Source organism: Eulemur rufifrons, chromosome 7, assembly GCF_041146395.1.
Source record: "Eulemur rufifrons isolate Redbay chromosome 7, OSU_ERuf_1, whole genome shotgun sequence".
Classification (NCBI taxonomy): Eukaryota; Metazoa; Chordata; class Mammalia; order Primates; family Lemuridae; genus Eulemur; species Eulemur rufifrons.
Window position 1 is genome coordinate 220,201,381 of NC_090989.1, and position 19,599 is coordinate 220,220,979.

Here is a 19,599-nt window from a genome sequence, read left to right on the forward strand (position 1 = left end):
AACTTCTCTCAGAGTTTTCTTGTCTAAAAAGTCTTTATTTCTCTCTCATACAAGAAACTTAGTTTTGAAAGGTATAAAAGATTAGGCTGGACATTATTCTGTTTAAGAAGACTGAAGAGGAGGCCCCAATCCCTTCTGGCTTGTAAAACCTCAGTTGAGAAGTCTACAGTTAGCCTGATGGGTTTTCTTTTGTAAGTTGCCTGTTGCTTTTGCCTTATGGCTCAGAGGAGTTCATACTTCATGTTAAATTTGGCTAGTCTGATGACTATGTGGCGTGGTGATTTCGTCTTTGTGAAGAATCTCCCTGGCGTTTCTTGAGCTTTTTGTGCCTGGGTATTGAAATTTCTAGCATGATCAGGGAAGTTTTCCTCAATTATTCCTCCACATGGGTTTTCCAACTCTTGTGTGTTTTCTTCTTCATCCTCCGGGATGCCTATAATTCTTCTGTTTGGCCTCTTTACATAATTCCATATATCTTGTAGGAGAAAATGGATGGGAAGAAATTATTTACAAACAATTCAAGAAAAGTCCTTGCAACTGAAGAGCATGAGTTTCCAGAGTGAAAGGGCCTATTGGTGAGCACACACTAGATGTGACATCATGAAATTCAGAACACTGGAGGTAAGAAGTAGATCCTACAACTTGCCAGAAAGGTAAACCAAACAGACAATCAAAAATACAAGTAACTCAAGAAATATTGGCTTTAAAATTCCTGCTAGCAATTCTGGAATTTAGAAGGCAATGGGAAGTCTTGAAGGCATATGATTCAGAGGAAATATTATTTTAATTATTTACTCTAATTAGATGGGTATTTTCTGCCCTCAAATTATTAGTCAAAGAGAGAGTAAAAGGAGGACAGTTTTAGATATACAAGGTTCCAGAAAATTTACCTCTCACATATCTTTTCTTCTCCAAAACATGTGAGTAAACCAATAAAGTAGAAATTGGGAAAAATGGAAAAGAGGATATCCACAACAGGATAGAGTGACAGGGATACGGCTGGATGGAAGTGAAGAGAACTCAAAGCATGGCAGCCGTGCACCAGACATAAAAGGTGAACCACTTGAGACTGGAGAAGTTCAGAAGTTTCTGGGAAAAATGTCTACAAGGAAATAAAATGGATAGAAAACTCAATATGTCTGAATATATTGAGAGTATAATTGAATAAAAAGCAGCGATTTGCAGACTGAATCACTGGAAAATACATAGAAAAATAAGGAAACTTTTAAAAAGAGGTAATTATTAATTTTAAGAAATTTTAAAAATATGCACAAGTAGTCAGTTTACTACATAGCTCAGCTATGAAAACATTATGTTTCCATAGTAATGTGTATTGGCCTAACCAAAATAGTAATATAACTATATAGGTAGAATGTGTGGAGAGACTGGGGCAAGAGCATAAAAAAGAGCTAAATCCTTATCTCCACTGTAGTTAATAATTTTAAGAAATAATACTTAAAATAAAAAGTCAAGAACTTACAACAAAAATATTCAATTTGGAGATAAATACTTAAAAAATAAATCAAAAGAGGTGAAAATGTTTGTCTTTGCGTAGTTGGATGTGGGGGAGGGGAATAGAGCTAAACAGTATAGGAGGGGGAAGGAGTTGCTATTTTTCATAATAAACTTTGTAGAAGTATGTAACTGTAAACTATGTACACCTGTAGCAGTGATTAAAAAAGAGTTTCATAAAAAGAATAGTCTGATAACTGTAAATCATTGTAATATTCAATTAAGCAAGCAGCAATTGACCTTATATTATTAATAGATAGAAAAGAGAAAAAAGTAAAAATGCTAAGCATGAAGAAGTCAACAAAACAATGTGTTGAACATTTGCTGTTTGGCACCAGCCAGCATCCCCTTCTCTCGGGGAGACATGCCCCTCCCAGCGCATTTCATGTGCTTCAGGGAAACTGACAATCCCAGCTCCAAGGGTGGGTCCTGACCTGCTTCAGCAACTCATCATACTCAATCGCCCAGGCAGTGACTGGTTCAGGGATGGACACGTGACCCATTTGGGGTGAATCTAAAAGGAGGAGATACTGGGGAATTTTCAAAAAAGTTCTCAAGCTCTTCCAAGGGAGCTACTCAAAATCGTATTCTCTCTTCCTCTGGGTATTGCAGTCTAAGGACACAGTGCTGAAAGTTGCTGCATCCATTCCTGCATCCATGAAGGTCAGCCAACACGAAAGGAGGGTGGTCTTGAGAGAGTCACAGAGAAATGGGCTCAGACCTGACCATGTCCTACACTTAGGGTAGAAAGTGGCCTGAAGCCGTGTACACACGTCACTCCCCTGCATTTGTGTGGACTAATACATTTCTCCTTTTTAATTAAACCAATTTGAGCTGAGTTTTTTATTACTTACAGGGGAGAAAAAGTCCTGCTAATATTAAGAGTTTTAAAGTTAGGAATGAGGGAAAAGTTGGCAGAGATTTTTATTAAAGTCCTTATGCATCACTTCTCCATGGGGAACTCAAAGTATATTATTAATTTTGGCAAAAAAAGAGTCTGCTTTATTCTAATATTTTAAAAATTAAGGAGGATAAAAAAGAAAAAAAGAAAGTTTAATGGATTAGAAAAGGCTTCTGGCAATCAATGATGGTAAGCTCAGAGGACTATCTTGGGATCTTCTCACTATCCCTCCAGGTATAAAAATAGTCAAACTGGGCAAGAGAGATCCTGCATTTGTATCCGCTATTTGTATATGACTACATGGGTGTCTTCGTCTTCATCTGTCAATTTTCAGGGTCACTTTTTTTTTTTTATCACTACTGCTAAGTTTACATTCCTGAATTTTTCTTTCTCTTTTTATGCTCCCACCGGAAAGCAACCAAAACCCTTAGATGTGACTGACGCCCAAGAAGGGCTAAAGAGGTGGAGGGAAAGGATTGGAGAATGACTTGCTTAGGGCAATAATGCCAGTCACCACCCAATGCCCCATTTGGAGAGAAAACAAAAAGGAAGAGCATAGTGTTTGCACAAAAATAAAAATTGCAAACAGAAACTTCTCCAACCTGCTCGTGCAGCTGCCATTTTCTTGTTTCACATTTTGTTCTCCAAAGCTTGCTACGCGGTACATAAAAAAGGAGAGGAGAAGAAAATTAGACTTCCTGGCATTTTCTATCACTTGACATTAATAAAGACAATATTTCTATGAAGTAAATTGTATCTTGACAGTTTCTTCTCCTTTTTTAGATCCAGATTTGCTGCCTTCTAGCCCTTGGCAGCAGCACTGAGATAATAGATGGTCAAACTGAATTTTTAAAAAACACTAAAATTTATGGTATTTTTCAGTCTTTCAAGTTTCTTCTTAAATTTACATTACTAAATCATGGGATGTTAGCCTAGGAATGGATGTTAAGGTATTTTCTACTCTAAATCTCTTATTTTACAGATAAAAACAGAGGCCTAGGCAGGGAAAGAGGCATCCTCAGCGTGACACAGGGGTGAGGCTGGCGAGTTGGGCCCCAAGGCTCCTAATCCACCGCCTGCTGCTCTGTCCACCGTCCACACTGCCTAACATTAGCTGCTGCTTCTTGAAATATACTAATAGCAATCTAAATTATAATTGTAAGTAACATTTTAAATTGATGGCATGGCATCCAAGAGAATGGAAAAATACACTGAAGCTTAGGGAATATGTCAAATAAACAGGAAAATGACTTTGTGCCTTAAATTCCATCCTTTGGCCTTTACGACTAAGAATATAATCCTGACAGCCATAATTAATTAACATGGATTTTTTTTCCATTGGATGTATTGTTTGCATTTCTCCTCCCTCAAAAAGAAAACATTTTGTTAAGGAATATTCTTGGATTTTAAATGACATTTACATTCCAGACAGAGTAAATTCTAGCCAGACAATTCTGCAAAAACAAATATGCATATCTTCACTTAAGGCAAAACGAACAAACAAACAAGGAAAAAAAATACAGTAAAAATAAAAAGGTAACTGATATTACACTTTATTGCGAATAACTGGATATTGAACACATTTCCTCTACTCCACAAAGTGCCAGATAATATCTTTTACGAGCCATCTGGTGCTAGCAACACAATTATTGATATGGTTTAGGTTTAGCCTGGCTTGTTTATCTCTTATCTGAGTGACAGGAGTTTGACTTAAATTCTACACGTGAAAGCATCCAGAGCACTAACTGGCATGCAGTAAGTGCTCAATACGTGCATATGCATGAACGTGTGTGTAAGTACGTGTATTATAAAGATTTTTCTTACAACAGTTCCTGGATTTGGAAGATGAACTCAAAAATCTTACAAGTCATTTCTGGTTCTGGAATTCCCTATCCATCACGTTTTTCTACCTTTTAATACACCTTAAATGAGTATTTGCCAAAAATCATTTTCTAGTTGCCAAAGGAATGAAACTGCCTGCAGAAAATGAACCTGAACTCTACACAGATACTCAAAAACCACCCAAGTTGGTTTAATATGATCCACTGGGGAAATTCAAAATGCTTGTGATATTCTCTAATTAAAGGTAATAAAAAGCCAAGCCAATTGCCTGGGCCCATAAAGTAGAAGATGAGATCTCAGGTTTTTAAAAATCACATCAATAATAAATTGAAATTTGGATTTTCAACCAGAACCTCAGAGCTAACACCCGCCTTTCAGGACACCTATTTGACCCACACTAGCTGCCAGCTTTGTTCCCTGTCGTCCAGATCAAGGGCCGGCACACTGGGGCCCGCAGGCCACATCTGACTCCCAGACTGTGTGGTATGGCCCAGGAACTAAGAAAGGTGTTTACATCTCTAAATGGGTATATTGGTACTTACAAAAGATTCTCAATTCTTCCTCTTGGCCTAAAATGTCGCTATCTGGCCCTCTGAGAAAAGTATGCTGACCCTGGGTCTAGACCAACCTCGACAAGTGGCTTCCAACCCTTCCGACATTCCCACTGACCCTGACCTGATCCTGTCTGGTGCAGCAAATGAGTGGAGGAAGCAGAAATTGGGATAGGAGACATGAGTTTGAATTCCACTTATTAGTTACTTGATTTGGGGCAGATCTTCAATGTGCTATTGATAATAGGGTTTATGAAGCCAACTGCTCAAGGTTGATGTAGGAATTAAAGGAGTCAATGTATAGATGGTGCCTGCCACAAAGGCAGTGTTAGTTCCTTCCCTACACTCTCAGGACAGTTTATTAAATCTTCAGATAGTGGCATTGGGACAACGTTGCTCCTTTGCTTAAAAACAAATTTGTCTCTCAATAAATTAAGAGTATTGTAACTAAATCTGACATTTCTGTTATGTGTGTGGGTTTTTTAAACAAGATTTCATTTATATCACTAAAGGGCATTGACTCTGCAAGGCTTCAGGATATTATTAACTTGCTCTCAGAAGCTGCAGTATCATGAAACCGTGCAGAAAGAACTCACTTCAAAGTCCATCCAGTGAGACACACTGCATTGGGCAGGTCATTTTCTAGCGCATCTGAACTAGAGATTTACTGTGGGATTGTTACTACCACCCATGACCAAGGTTCTGTGATACACAATAGTAATCTGATTCACTGTCTATCCCTGCAGGTTATTAGCTCACCCCCTAGAAGACATCCTGATGTGAAAGAGTGAGGCTTCGTTTACTGTCAAAGGATCTACTTGAAGTCTGACTGTTACCATTTTACTACCTTCCTCACCCAGGGAAAATCACATCCCTCCTGTAAGTCAGTTCCTTAACTTGTAAAATGAGGAGGACGACCCTGGCCCTCACTACCTCACACAGCTTGTGACTGTGACAATGACTGTGATGGCAACAATAACGGAGGCAGAATCCCAGCTCCTTTACTTCAAACCACTGGGAGTTTCCTCGTTTGACCTTTATTTAGAAAAATCCAATCCTCTGCGTCAACTCTATTCCTAAAGCCTCCCTGGGGCTGGCTTGATACTTGCCCTCCTTGACTGAGAGCCCTGCTGGTTCCAGACTTTCTGTTCAGGGGGTGCTCGTGGTTGAAAGGAAAGGCCAGGACACTGTTCTTGGCTCTTCCACAGCAAGCACATAGTTTTACTTACAATGTAGATTTATTCATGGTGGCCAAGAGTCAGAAGCCAGTGAAACTCATAGGAGAACGAAAGTCTCCTGCTGAGTTCCCCTTTGGAAATCACTTCTGACTTTGAAGGAACTATGGGAACTTTACAAGACCCTCTGATCTTCTGACTCTATTACCATGGACACACAGTTATTGACAGCCCTCTAAGAACAAGGACTAGGCTATTTTTAGACCCTTTAAAACCTTGGCCCTTAAATATAGCCTACAGGGCCCCAAGGTGAATAATAACTTAGAGGCTCATTATTTCTGTATATTCACAGCCATCTGTTTTATGGAACCAGAGGTGGGGGCAGGGTTTGGGGGAAGCTCAATGTGCTGATTAGATTTAGTATTTAGCATTTATGGGTCCCTTGCTTTAGTTGTTTACAGATAATTATTTTGGTTACTTGGGAACAAATCTTATAATCCCGGGAAGCAAAGACAGATGCAGATGGCTATGAATTATATCCAATAGGATCAGAATACAATTCATGAATTTTAGCTTCTCACCACCATGTAATCAGCATTGAATTTGGTTAGGTTACAACACAACCCTCCAGTGAGAGTGCTGGAAAAGATGAAACTCAAAAGAAGCCAGGAAGAATATTACAAAGGCCCTTTATATGAGTAGAGAAAGCACATACGCCATCACCAAAACGACAGCAATGACCAGTCCGGGGTTAGAAAGTTGTCTCAAGATCTTCTCCAGCTAGCTTGGGAAATCATGCTCCAGTGTCTCTCCAATGACTTCAGCCTATTTTTGCCACTGGAAACAAACAGGGCAGGAGGAAGTTTATTAAGAACATATGGAAAAACCCTGGTTACAGAAAGAAAGCTAGAAATCTTCCTCAAATACTACCCAGGTACTCTTTCAGGTTAGGAATCTAATGTTTAATTGCAATTCCTGAAACTTTGACCTCATATTGTCAACATATGGATTAGATATGAGGAATGGGACTACATGAACATGTAGTCAAAGCGGTTAGGAAATTAATCACAGCTTTAGGAGATTTTAAAAACTTGTATGTCTAAGATTTTGATTGAAATATATTTTGTAAGTAGTTCATACATCTGCCTCTGTTCTTACAGGAGAATTCTGTCTTTGGTCCAAGTAAACAGTGTACTCAGTTTCTAATTAGCCTTGGAAATGAGCACAAGAAATGACCTATCAGAATAAAATCCACAAATAATCTAATATCTCTTTCCATGCAATAGCTTCCACCTCATTTTCCACCAGACCTCCTCCATCGGAGATGTTAATAGGTAACCACGTGAATGATGAGTTTGTTCTCTGAGTGTTTCTTCTCCTGGATGGGCTCTAATGAACACCAGCTTAGCTCCCCTGCTAAGACCCTTTCATGTAAGAAGTAGTGTTCCTATAAACTAGGAAAATGATAGCAAGATGTCTTAACTTGATATAGAATATCCAGAATTGTATCATAATACTCATTATGCCAAATTATTTTTTCTGTATAGGCATATTGATTCTACTATGAAAAGATGTAATTTTCAGAGAAGATTTTGGATTGGGTTTCACCAAATTGTATGTATAATCAGAATAAAGGTTGATGTAATATTTAATATAATGTTCAGTTTTGCCTTTGTTTTTTAATCTTTAAACATTTTCAATTGCTAAATAAAGATGACCCGCAAGTCCCAGATCAGATGTCTTTTTTCTCCTGATCTAACTCATATTTCCACAAAGAATGATTCCAAATATTTTTTCAGGAGTCTTTGAACTACAGAGATACAAATTTTGCTTCACAAATTAATCTACACATGAATTTGCAAGACCTGTGATACATAAGGGGGAATGAAGCTTAGAGACAATATAAGATTATATCAATTTATTCCAATAAGGTTTCTCCATCATCATTCCATTGTAATTGTCCAAACACCTCCACCCCAGCCATATGGAATACAGGAGAAGGAGGTGGGTAAAAAGGACAAGGAAAGATAATCCATCCTTCCTTCTCCAGCATCTCAGGCTATGGCTGACAAATGTGGTCAGAGTGGGGGGACGTGAATTTTACAAAAATATCCCAACCCGCAAAGGTCTTCTCAGCATCCAGTGTGAAGCAATGCAAAGCTGCTAGAGTCCCCAGGGGGTTCCTGGGGACCTTTTCCGGGTCAAGCCTCTTACCAAAGAAAGGAGTCTAGGTCTCCAAATTATACACAAATTATAGAAGCAACTACAAATTCCTAGCAATCCCTTCTCCTGACATGTTAGCCAAAGTGTGCATTTCAAGTCCTTCCCAGTTACCTGCAACTATTCATTCAAGTGACACACTGCTGCACTTAATCATAGGTCTGCTGTAGGCAAAGCTCCAGCCACTCTAGATTAGGAGAGTTTATGAGGAGGCCTGTCTTCCGCACTAGGCTATAAACTCCACAGGACTAGAATCAATGCTTAGGACATGAATTTACCCCAACATCTCCTGTAGTGCTCGGTGCACAATGAATCATTATTCATTAATTATTAATAATTAAAATTTTCGACCAGCATTTTGCTGTGTCCTGGACTCAGAGAGTTGAAAACACTCTGTTGCCAATTTCTAGCAGTCAGGTAAACTTTTAAGAAAAACAGACACATCGGCTGGGTGTGGTGGGTCATGCCTGTAATCCTAGCACTTTGGGAGGTTGAGGCAGGAGGACCCCTTGAGGTCAGGAGTTCAAGATAGGCCTGAGCAAGAGTGAGACTCCGTTTCTACAAAAACTATTAATACAAAAATTATCTGGGTGTGGTGGCACTCGCCTCTAGTCTCAGCTACTCGTGAGGCTGAGGTAGGAGGATGACTTGAGCCCAGGAGTTTGAGGTTGCTGTGAGCTATGACAACACCACTGCACTTCTAGCCCAGCCCCCTCTCAAAAAAAAAAAAAAAAAGAAAAACAAAAAAACAAAAAACCCAGACACATAAAATATAATTGCAAATGAGTAATGTATTAATAACACTAGTGCCACAATATAATGTTAACTTTTAAAATTTATAAAAACCTGTACCTAGTATGGGATCTCAGTTATAAAAAATATGCATAAAAGGAGAACCAGAGTATGAAATGCCAAAATGTTGACAGTTGTTATTTCAGGTCTTTGCAGTTATGGGCAAGGTTTGTTTTCATGTAAAAATATTTCTATAATTTCCAGGTTTCCTAGGATAAACACATATTACCTTTGCAGTGAGATAAAAATACATACAAAATAAAATTGCCATTATGTAAGCAAGGAAGTGTGTAAGAACCTGACCTACAAATTGTTCAGAATTATTGCCATAGATAGGGGAACATCAAGTGTCAAGAAATATGATGGAATAATTAGAATAGTCTTCATCTGGACAGCAAAGAAATAATTTTTAAATTGTTCACCTACTTAAGATAAATTCACTTACTAGCTTATAGGAATAATTTCTTAGAAAATTCATCCTCTCTAGCCAGGTCTTATAAAATGAGGACAAACTTGAATATCTCATCACGTTGCTTTGCTAAATATACCACAGCCACCTCACCTGCAAACATACCTGCACCAGGGAGCAACTGGCCATCACTGTGATGTCTCCACTAACCTACTTGAAATTCATATTTGTCGATTTGCTGCTCGCCCAAGAGCCAGATAGGGTTGGACAACCTTCACCAGGCAGGTGAGGCAAACCACCTCAAACTCAGAGTTCCTAAGGATGGCAAGCCATGACGCTCCTTTTCTCACCTCATTTCTAGGGCAGAACAACACTTTCAAACTTTTAATTCCAGACAAACAAACAAAGTAAACATTCTTTAGCTCCAAAATGAGGAAACTGACAGGAAAATAAACTATAAAAATGGCATAGAGATACCTCTTTCCCGGTACTTCTTGATTTCAAAATAGTGATATGATATATATGCAGTAATTTTGCTAAATTTGTCAATTAGGGAACTCTTGGTCAAAGTCAGATACTATGCCTTAGATAAAAACTAATTTTTTTGTTCACTAAAAACTAGAGTATCTCAGTGTGTGATATAAGGAAAGCCAGAGGAGTTAGGGCTTCAAAAGCTAAACGTGTGCAGCCATTGTACATGTCTAACAAAGGTGTTTCAAATCTGAATGTGTCTGTGTAACCACCGCCCAGCTCCATGTTCATGCTGTGTGGCTTCTGTTATAGACAGCTAAGGTCCTTTGCCACATTTTACTGAAAAAGGTTGACTTCCAATTAAAAAGTTACATGCACACTTAAAATTTATCCTGGATATTATATTGTGCAGGTAATTTTCAATTAACTAAAATATTTGAACTGCATATCTCTTGAACTTTAGATTCTGAGGTTTATTAAAGATTAAGACAAATGTCTCCTTCAGTACAGTAATGTCATATTTAGTCTCCAGATGTCACTGTCTGTATTATTTATTTCAGCCCACTTGGAAACACACACACACAATGAAATGAAAAGAGCTTGTCAATCTCAGTTTCTCGAATATGACAGAACTCCAGCTCATTTTGCTTTATCAATTGGCTTAACATTTTCTTTCTTCTCTGGTAAAGCAATAACTCGGACTATAAGAGTGAAAATGCTTCTTTTATACTTAGTCTGTGGGCAATGAACCTTTTGACTTTAATTAAATAACTTGGGTTTGACGGCATGAAGGGAAATTATATGTGGTCCCTATATTGTCATTGTCATTCTCATGGCTTTGCACATTCTCATGGCTTTGCACATTCTCATTTCCTTCACTGAAAAGGAGAAATAGCTCAAACGCACGCCGGCCAGTGACTTGTCCTGCAGAGATCCTTGGAGGGACTTGTGGTAGATTCATTTCCAAAGCGATTTAGGGAATGAAATCTCATTCTCCAGATCCTAGGGCCTTTGCTTTCTGACATGTGCCACAGAGAGAACTCTGTCATAGAGAACTGCAGAAAAGCACATCTCCAAGTTGGATCAAAGAGCCTTCTTGACTCCTGATTGCTCACTTGAATGATACTTGGGGAGAATATATAAGAGGACCATCTTTGATTTTTTTTTTTTTTTACCAGCATGTAGCATTTTGGATCAAAAATTGTGTGATCCTCTTTCCAGCAACTCGTTATTCTTTATTTTATTATTATTATTATTTTTTTTTTTTGAGACAGAGTCTCACTCTGTTGCCCAGTCTACAGTGCCATGGCATCAGCCGAGCTCACAGCAACCTCAAACTCCTGGGCTTAGGCAATCCTCCTGCCTCAGCCTCCCGAGTAGCTGGGACTACAGGCATGTGCCGCCATGCCCAGCTAATTTGTCTACATATATATATATATATATATATATATGTATATTTAGCTGTCCATATAATTTCTTTCCATTTTTAGTAGAGACAGGGTTTCGCTCTTGCTTAGGCTGGTCTGGAACTCCTGAGCTCAAAACAATCCGCCTGCTTCAGCCTCCCAGAGTGCTAAGATTACAGGCATGAGCCACCATGCCCAGCCTCGTTATTCTTTAATAATGATTCCACTTAATGGGTAAAGTGTGGGGCATTCTCCTTTCTGTTTTCTTGTAAGGTGGTGGTCCACAGGAGAAGCAGCGATAGCTGGCTACGTCTGGACGTGATGGTGCAGCCTCAAGAAAACTCTCACATCCAGACCGGTGTCATCAAACCTTGCTCTTAGTTATCCCCCAAGACAGAAACAGCTCATGTTTATCATCCTTATTCACCCAGGCAGAGCCTGGAGCAGCATAAATTGTTTACAAATATGAAATAAAACTCAGAGATACTAAATGACCTGCCCAAGGTCATTTGACCAGAGGAGCTATTTGAACCTAGATTTTTCTAGTTCAAAAGATATCTTCCACCAGGCTGGGCATGGCGGCTCAGGCCTGTAATCCCAGCACTTTGGGAAGCCGAGGTGGGAGGATCACTTAAGGCCAAGAGTTTGAGACCAGCCTAGGCAATAGCAAGATCCCATCTTTACAAAAAAGAAAAAGTATCTTCTACCTCTCCATATTGTTCTTCTCCTTACACAGCTCAATTTTTTCCTCTCATAATCTTGTACTCTGGGTTGAATAGGTATTAGTTATTCCTATGGATAGATAAAAAAAATTAAGACTCAACAGAGTCTGATTTGACTAAGCTGAAATAGCCAGTAAATTGCAGAACTGAGCATTGAACAACACTATCCTCTAATTCAAGCACTTATTTTGTTTCTAATTTTGATGTATGTTCCTTCTATGCCTAGTTTGTTGAGGGTTTTTATACTATCATCAAAGAGTGCTGAATGTTGTCAAATATTTTTTCTGTATCTATTGAGATGATCACATGTCTTTGTTTTTGCTTCTGCTTATGTGGTGAATCCCATTTATTAACTTACGTATGTTGAACTATCCTTACATCCCTGGGATGAAGCCCACTAGGTCTTCATCCACTAGGTGGATTTTTGTTTTGATGTGCTATTGAATTCAGTTTCCTAGTATTTTATTGAGGACTTTTGCATGTCTATTCATAAGGGATATTGGTCTGTAGTTTTTTTTTTTTTTTTTGGTTACGTCCTTTCCTGGCTTTGGTAGTAAGGTGGTACTGGCTTCATAGATTGAGATGAGGAGAATTCCCCTCTTCTCGATGTTATGGAATAATTTCTGCAGTATGGGTACCAGCTCTTCTTTGTAGGTCTGGTAGAATCTGCTGTGAATCCATCTGGTCTGGTGCTTTTTTTGTTGGGAGATTTTTTATTACTGGTTTGATCTCGCTGCTCATGACTGGTCTGTTCAGGAGTTCTATTTTTTCCTGCTTGAGTGTTGGGAGGTTCGATGTTTCCAGAAATTTGTCCATTTCCTCTAAGTTTTTTAGTTCTCATGCATAGCGATTTTTGTAGTGTTCACAAATGATATTTTGTATTTCTGTAGTATCAGTGTAATATCTCCTTTTCCATATCTGATTGAGCTTATTTGTGTCCTTTCTCTTCTATTCCCAGTTAATCTAGCAGGAGGTCTATTAATTTTGCTTATCTTTTCAGAGAACCAACTTTTTGTTTCATTGATCCTTTGTGTTGTTTTTGGTTTTCCATTTCATTTAGTTCTGATCTGAGCTTTGTTATTTCTTTTCTTCTGCTATCTTTGGGTTTGGTTTGCTCTTCCTTTTCTAGTTCCTTGAGATGTGACATTACATTGTTAATTTGTGATCTTCCTGTCTTTTGATGTAGTCATTTAATGCTATGAATTTCCCCTTAGGACTACTTCTGCTGAATCCCACAGATTTTGATAGCTTATGTCCCCTTTGTCATTCAGTTCAAGGAATCTTTTGATTTCCTTATAAATTTCATTATTAACCCAATAATTGTTCAGCAGCAGGTTGTTAAATTTCCATGACTTTGTGTAAATTTCAGTATTTCTCATAGAATTGATTTCTAGTTTTGTTCCACTGGGGTCTGAGAAGATCCATGATATAATTTTATTTATTTTTTTAATTTATTGAGACACGTTTTGTGACCTAACATATGATCGATCTGAAAAATGTCTTATGCTGATAAGAAGAATGTATATTGAGTAGTTTTGGGGTAAAATGTAATGCTGGACTTAAATGGGAATGTAGAACATATGGACCTAACAGACATTTAGAGAACAGTCTAGCCTATCCTGTTTTTAAGCATATTTTTAAAACATGCCCTTTTGTACTCCAAGATGTGAATCAACCTTGCCAGCAAGGCAGGGAAACAGCTACTCACCCATCTTTTGCAAGCAGAGAGGTTTGCAACTTGCTGAATCAGCTCAATAGGCAAAATCTGTTGTTATCTGTTCATTTTTTTACAAACCAGAATAATCACTCATCCACAAAATTTTAGCTGTGTAAGGCAGCAAAAATGAATGGCTCCCAATGAGACTGTCGTGCTCAACTGTATTATCATGGTTTGTCTTTGGAAAAGATTTATTAGAGTTTGGGGAAGAGTTTCAGTGGGGAACTGATAATACTGGAGTTCATATTTTTCCCCCTGTCTGAAATATATTTATAATACCCCACTGTTAAAGGCATTGCAGAAAACCTAGCACAGTTATTTGGGGCTATGAAAAATCCACCCTTTAACTGATTTTTTTTAACTAGTTTAGGAAGAGTCGAAACATCTCAAATAAGGTCTCCATTCTTTTATTTAATTGTACACAAGGTGAATCAGCCTTTTGCCTCACCATTGGAGGTCCCCTGCCTGAGGGGCTAAGAGGGAAAAAGTCCAGTCACCCTAAGCAGAAGCTCTCTACAGCAGTCTGTGGTGCACTTTGTGTCCTAAATCTGATTCACCAGTTCCTCCAGAACAAACTCTCATATTTAGGTTTTAAGCTTTTTCAGGACTTGAGTTTTAGCTCATAGAAATGCCTTGAATATATTAAATGCACAATATGTTTAACACATGCAAGAAAATTGTCAAATTGTTAATTTGACAAGAAGTAAAAATTGTTCTAATTAATGAAAGAATGAGGATATATAAAGATTATAGCAAAAAAAGACATAAATAAAAATAGTCTGTCGGTTGTGGGAAGCAGTTCACAGATGTGTTATTTGAATTTACAGGCTGTCCTGTAATGCTGTATTTTGCTTTTCCAGTACCACAGCAGACACTACTCTGAATGGCTATTTCATTCCCAGGAAAACTTGCATCTTTATTAACACATATCAAGTAAACCAATCTTGAGGTAAAATTTGCTTGCTTGGTTGTTTGTTTACTATTTAACAATCTGGAAAGATTTGCATTCTTCTTAACCAAAACTCACTTCTATTTCTCTTGAAAATAAGTTGGAAAGAAATTCAGGTTTCTCTCCTTGTCTATAATGGGAAGGGTGACACCTTAATACAAATTCAGGAAAAATCCAATGCAGGGAAAATCCATTGTCATAAAAGGCTTATTAGGAAAGGTGTGTGCCAAGGGTTTCTCCTTTGCACAGTTATGACCAGTTGATGTTTGAAATGCAGTATGAAATCCCCCACTGAAATGTAAGCCACCAAGCAGGGATTGTTGTTGTTGTTTTTATTGTTGCTTTTGTTTGTTTGTTTTGTTTTGTTTTTTCTTTTTCCTCTACCTCAGCACCTGGATTACTGCATGGCACATACCTGGCCCTCAATAAATACTTGTTGAATAAAATAAACTTAGACGCTCACCAGTATCAGCTATAAAAGGAAAAGCTGAGATGAAGGTATACCCCATGCAATGCAAGTGAGGATAATGGCAGTGGTGATGGTGATGGAATAATGATTCCAGCTAATATTTATAGACTCCTACTGTGCGCCAGGCACAAAATCTTGAAATATCCCCCCGGAGCCTCCACAGAAATGCAATGATGTTATCAGATCCCCATTTTACAGATGAAGAAACTCTCAACCAGGTCAAACACCCACTGATTGTTTTGAATAAAACTAAGCAATTTTAAACCCACAGTTAGTGTAAACTGAATGGAATTTGTTCTCACTTAGTATAATCCTAAGTATTCTAGTATCCTAAGAACCTGTGGTCCATTACTCAATGGAATATTGAGTAATGTTCAAGCAGTCTAAGTTAACACATGTGCTACTAAAGAAATTCTGTTTGTATGGAGGAACTTGTTTAATCTAAATGAGTGTGTAATTCAGGACTTTAAAGCAGAGGTCACAAAACTCAAGCATCTCCTGAGCAATGGAGAATATAAAAAATGAGTGAATTGCACCTAGTGAAGCATTTATAAGGAGGGGTCATATGTTCCGTCTAACTCAGCCCAGTGAACTGTTGGCAAGTAGGACATTGTCCCAATGTTGTCAGCTCTTAGAATTATAAAAGAGAATTTGGAATTGCAAATTTTTCACGTGAAACCTGATTTTTAAAGGTTAGCAACAAGGAATACTATTTAAAAGGGCCGTGTAGAGGGCATAGTTCTCTAGGTCTGGGACCTAGAGAAACAGTTTTCCTTCTAGAGAGAAGGTGACATCTACACATAAAGAGGCCCAGTTCTTTGTGAAGGCAAGTGGGTCCCTGATGTGTGGTGTAGGGGATATAGAAAACATGCTGGCATTAGTTGTCACAAACAAGCCAAATATTATGCCTGTGACAAAAGATGGAGGTGGGAGAGAGAACCAGATGCCCGGTGATTTGGGAACCGTGGGCAACCCCTCAATCAGAGCCGCTTTTGGGAGACCCGGCTCCTCTCCGTGATTCATACAAAGACCATTTCCTAAACGTGTTTGTACCAGAGTGAGAGATGTGGCTCAGTCTCATCATTCTCATTTATTTTGCTTAAAACAAAACAGAATATTTATTACTTTTTATTTATTTTGCAATTTTAGAATATTCCTATGAGAATTTTGTGTATCTCTTAATTTAAAATAAAAATGGAAATAAATTGTCAAGTATTTTATTCATTATTTAATGAATCAGAAGCCATTTTAGTGAAAATTAAGTATAATTACATTAGATATTTATGATAGCTAAGTTTGTCAAATATTAAAGGAAAAAGCAACATATATAATAATAATTATGTATATAAAATCCTGTCACCATAATTATATATACATATATATGTATACATACTTTACGTATATACATGCCTACTTTATTATATGTTTATGTATAAAATTTATAAAGTATATTACAAACTTAAAATGTTTCATGCAAAATAAAATTATTTCGGAAAAGTTGACAACAATAACAAAAATTATAAAATGATTTTTTAAATGTTATTTGTCTCGATTTTATGCAGAACTATTTGGGATATGCCCAACTTATTTAGACCTGAGAGGTTTCTAAATGAAAACAGAGAACTGAATAAAAGCCTTGTTGAGAAAGTTTTGATATTTGGAATGGAAGTCCAGAAATGTTTGGGAGAAGATGTTGCATGAAATGAGATATTCATTGTCATCACCGCTGTTCTGCAACAGCTCAAGCTGAAAAAGTGCCCCAGCGCTGAGCTTGACGCCTACGTATGGGTTCACCACGAAGCCAAAACCGTACCAACTCCAGGCAGAACTTCACGCCTTATGTAGTTTGTCTGCTTAGATGCTCAGACTGAGAGGAAGGTTCTGATTTAATTCAAACTCAGTTCTCCTATGAGACTTACTGTCTTGTGAGAATATCTTAAAATAATAATGAAGTGTGATATAAACCAGGGGGTTTAAATCCTAATCTCTCAATAGATCGAGTATCAGAAGAATCAGAATTGAGTGTTTATAATGTGTATTTTTACCAGTGTATATATATAATGGATTTTCAAATGCTTTATTCAGGCTATATGTGAACTTACTTTGTTTTAATAAATAAAGCTGAGTGGTTTTCAATATATCAAAATAAATAAAAGAAAAGAAACCAAAGAGCCATGCAGTGGTGTCCAGGTGTCACTGTGGGCGTGAGTGGCAGGGCAAGATGTGTGTCGGATTGAGTGAGCAGGCAGGGGGACCCTGTCTGCCTTCCCTTTATGCCAGCTTCCAATAGACAGGTGTGTTCATCTCTGTCTTAAATATAGGGTTCAGAGTAAGAACAAGGTTCTGATGTTAAATGCATTATTTTCACTGCTATAGGATGTACCTAGTGCTCAAGAGAGCCAGAGAAGGGAGCCAGAGTGGCCTAGAACAGCAGAGAGCATTGCATGGTGGCCATAGATGAGCTGGGCTAGATTTAGAGAGGTGGAGAAAAGGCCACGAGGGGACATTTCCTCAGAGGCCATTTTTTGTATAAGCTCTTACATTTTCTGCATTAAGAATTTAATTTCAGGGCCAATTGGTACTTCTACAATGCCACCAATTTCTTTTGGTGCTTACTAAATATACATGTGTATTAGTTTGTTAGGACTGCCATAATAACAAAATACCAGAGGCTAGGTGGCACATTTTTGAAGAACATACATACACATTTCTGTTGACCATATAAACCTAGGAGGGGAATTACTAGTTCCAAACATTTGTTTGTTCAACTTTTCAACTGCCAGCTAGATTTTCAGCATGATTGTACTAATTTATATTCCTACCAGCACCAGCAACATAAAAGAGATTTCTGGTGACTTCACATCTTCTTTAACATTTGGCATTTTCTGTCTTTTTCATTTTAGATACTTTGGTGGTGTAAACATACCCTATTAAAGAGACAGACCATGAGAAACACCCTTGACCTTAAATGAACTTGATTTGGGCAATGTTAGCTAGTTTATTCCCTCTTAATGAAATGCATCTGGGACAGATCCAGTGCATTCATCCACTGGAGTCCTTCAAATGTGAATGATCTATTCTCCTCCACGTCCCACCACACACAAATGATCTCAGCTCACAGTTACCATGGCCTCCTGAGAAAGAGACTTCTTTTTTCCAATTTCCTTTGGTAGTGATGTTACATAATTTTCCCCATTAATCAGAACAAGCTCTACTTTTAAAATACATTTCAGTTATTACCACATTTACATTTTGTTTATAATTTAGGGGCAGTCTAAAAGTGGTTATTTACATGTGTTTATCTTGCAGCATGCCTCTATTATGTTTTTCAGAATTTTATTTTTCACTGCTATGACTGAGACTGAAAAACAGGATGTTTTCTCTATTGCGTCACATTTCTAAAATTCCTTCTTGGTCAAAAGTGCAAGTCTGTTGATCCTTACAAACTTTTGTCTTTCTGGTAAGAAAAAAAAAATTCAGGAGGGGACATTTTGAGATCTTATTAATTATTTTCCATTGTCTTTGTGTTTCCTTTGCTTTATTAAACTCTTCATTTTTTCCAGCTAATATCATTCTGCTTATTATTTACTTATTTTTAAAATAAAGAATTGGAGTGATTTCTCATGCTTTTCTAGAAGTGTCATTTCATTAGAAAGGTATTTTTGGGTAATAAAATCTTAAATTTTAACTCTGAAACTCTTCTAATAGTTTGATTGATACAGTTGGAGATTTCCCTTTCTGTTGTTTATACAGTGAGGTGATCCTGTGAATGCCAGGAAGGATTTTGCATGCAACAATCCATCAATAACTAGTATCTAAGAAAAACGAAACCTCCACACTTAATTTCTAGATATATCTTTGAATTTGTTTCTCCATTTTGTTTATGCTACCTTTTGCCATGCAAAAATATGTAATTTTCAAATAGCCAAATATATCTAACTTTTCCTTTATGGTTTCTGTGATTGTTGCCAAACTTAGGAAAATCTTCTTCCTTTCTAATTTATACAAATAGCCTCTTCAGTTTTCTTCCAATAATTTTCTTCAAAAAAAGTAAGGATCCAATTCTCTTCCCTGTTACATAGATAATCAATTGTATTAGCACTATTTATTAAATCATCCACTCTTTCTCCCTAAGTTATATTAAAACACCATGTATACTGGATCTTTCTGTGGGTGCTCAGCCATATATGGCTAACATACTTATATATTCCTGTGCTAATATCATACACTTTTTACCACAGTGACTTTATAATTATCTTAGTGTCTGGGAGTCTTCTACTTTGCCCTCTTGTTTTTATTAAGTATTCATACACTTCTTTGCTATTCTTAGATGTATTCCCCCATATACATTTTAGAATCATTTTTAATAGTTAAACAGAAAAGCCCATTAGGATGAAAATTTGAGTTGCATAATGTTTAGGTATTAATTTTGGAAGTACTAACATTTCTATAATAGTTCTTAT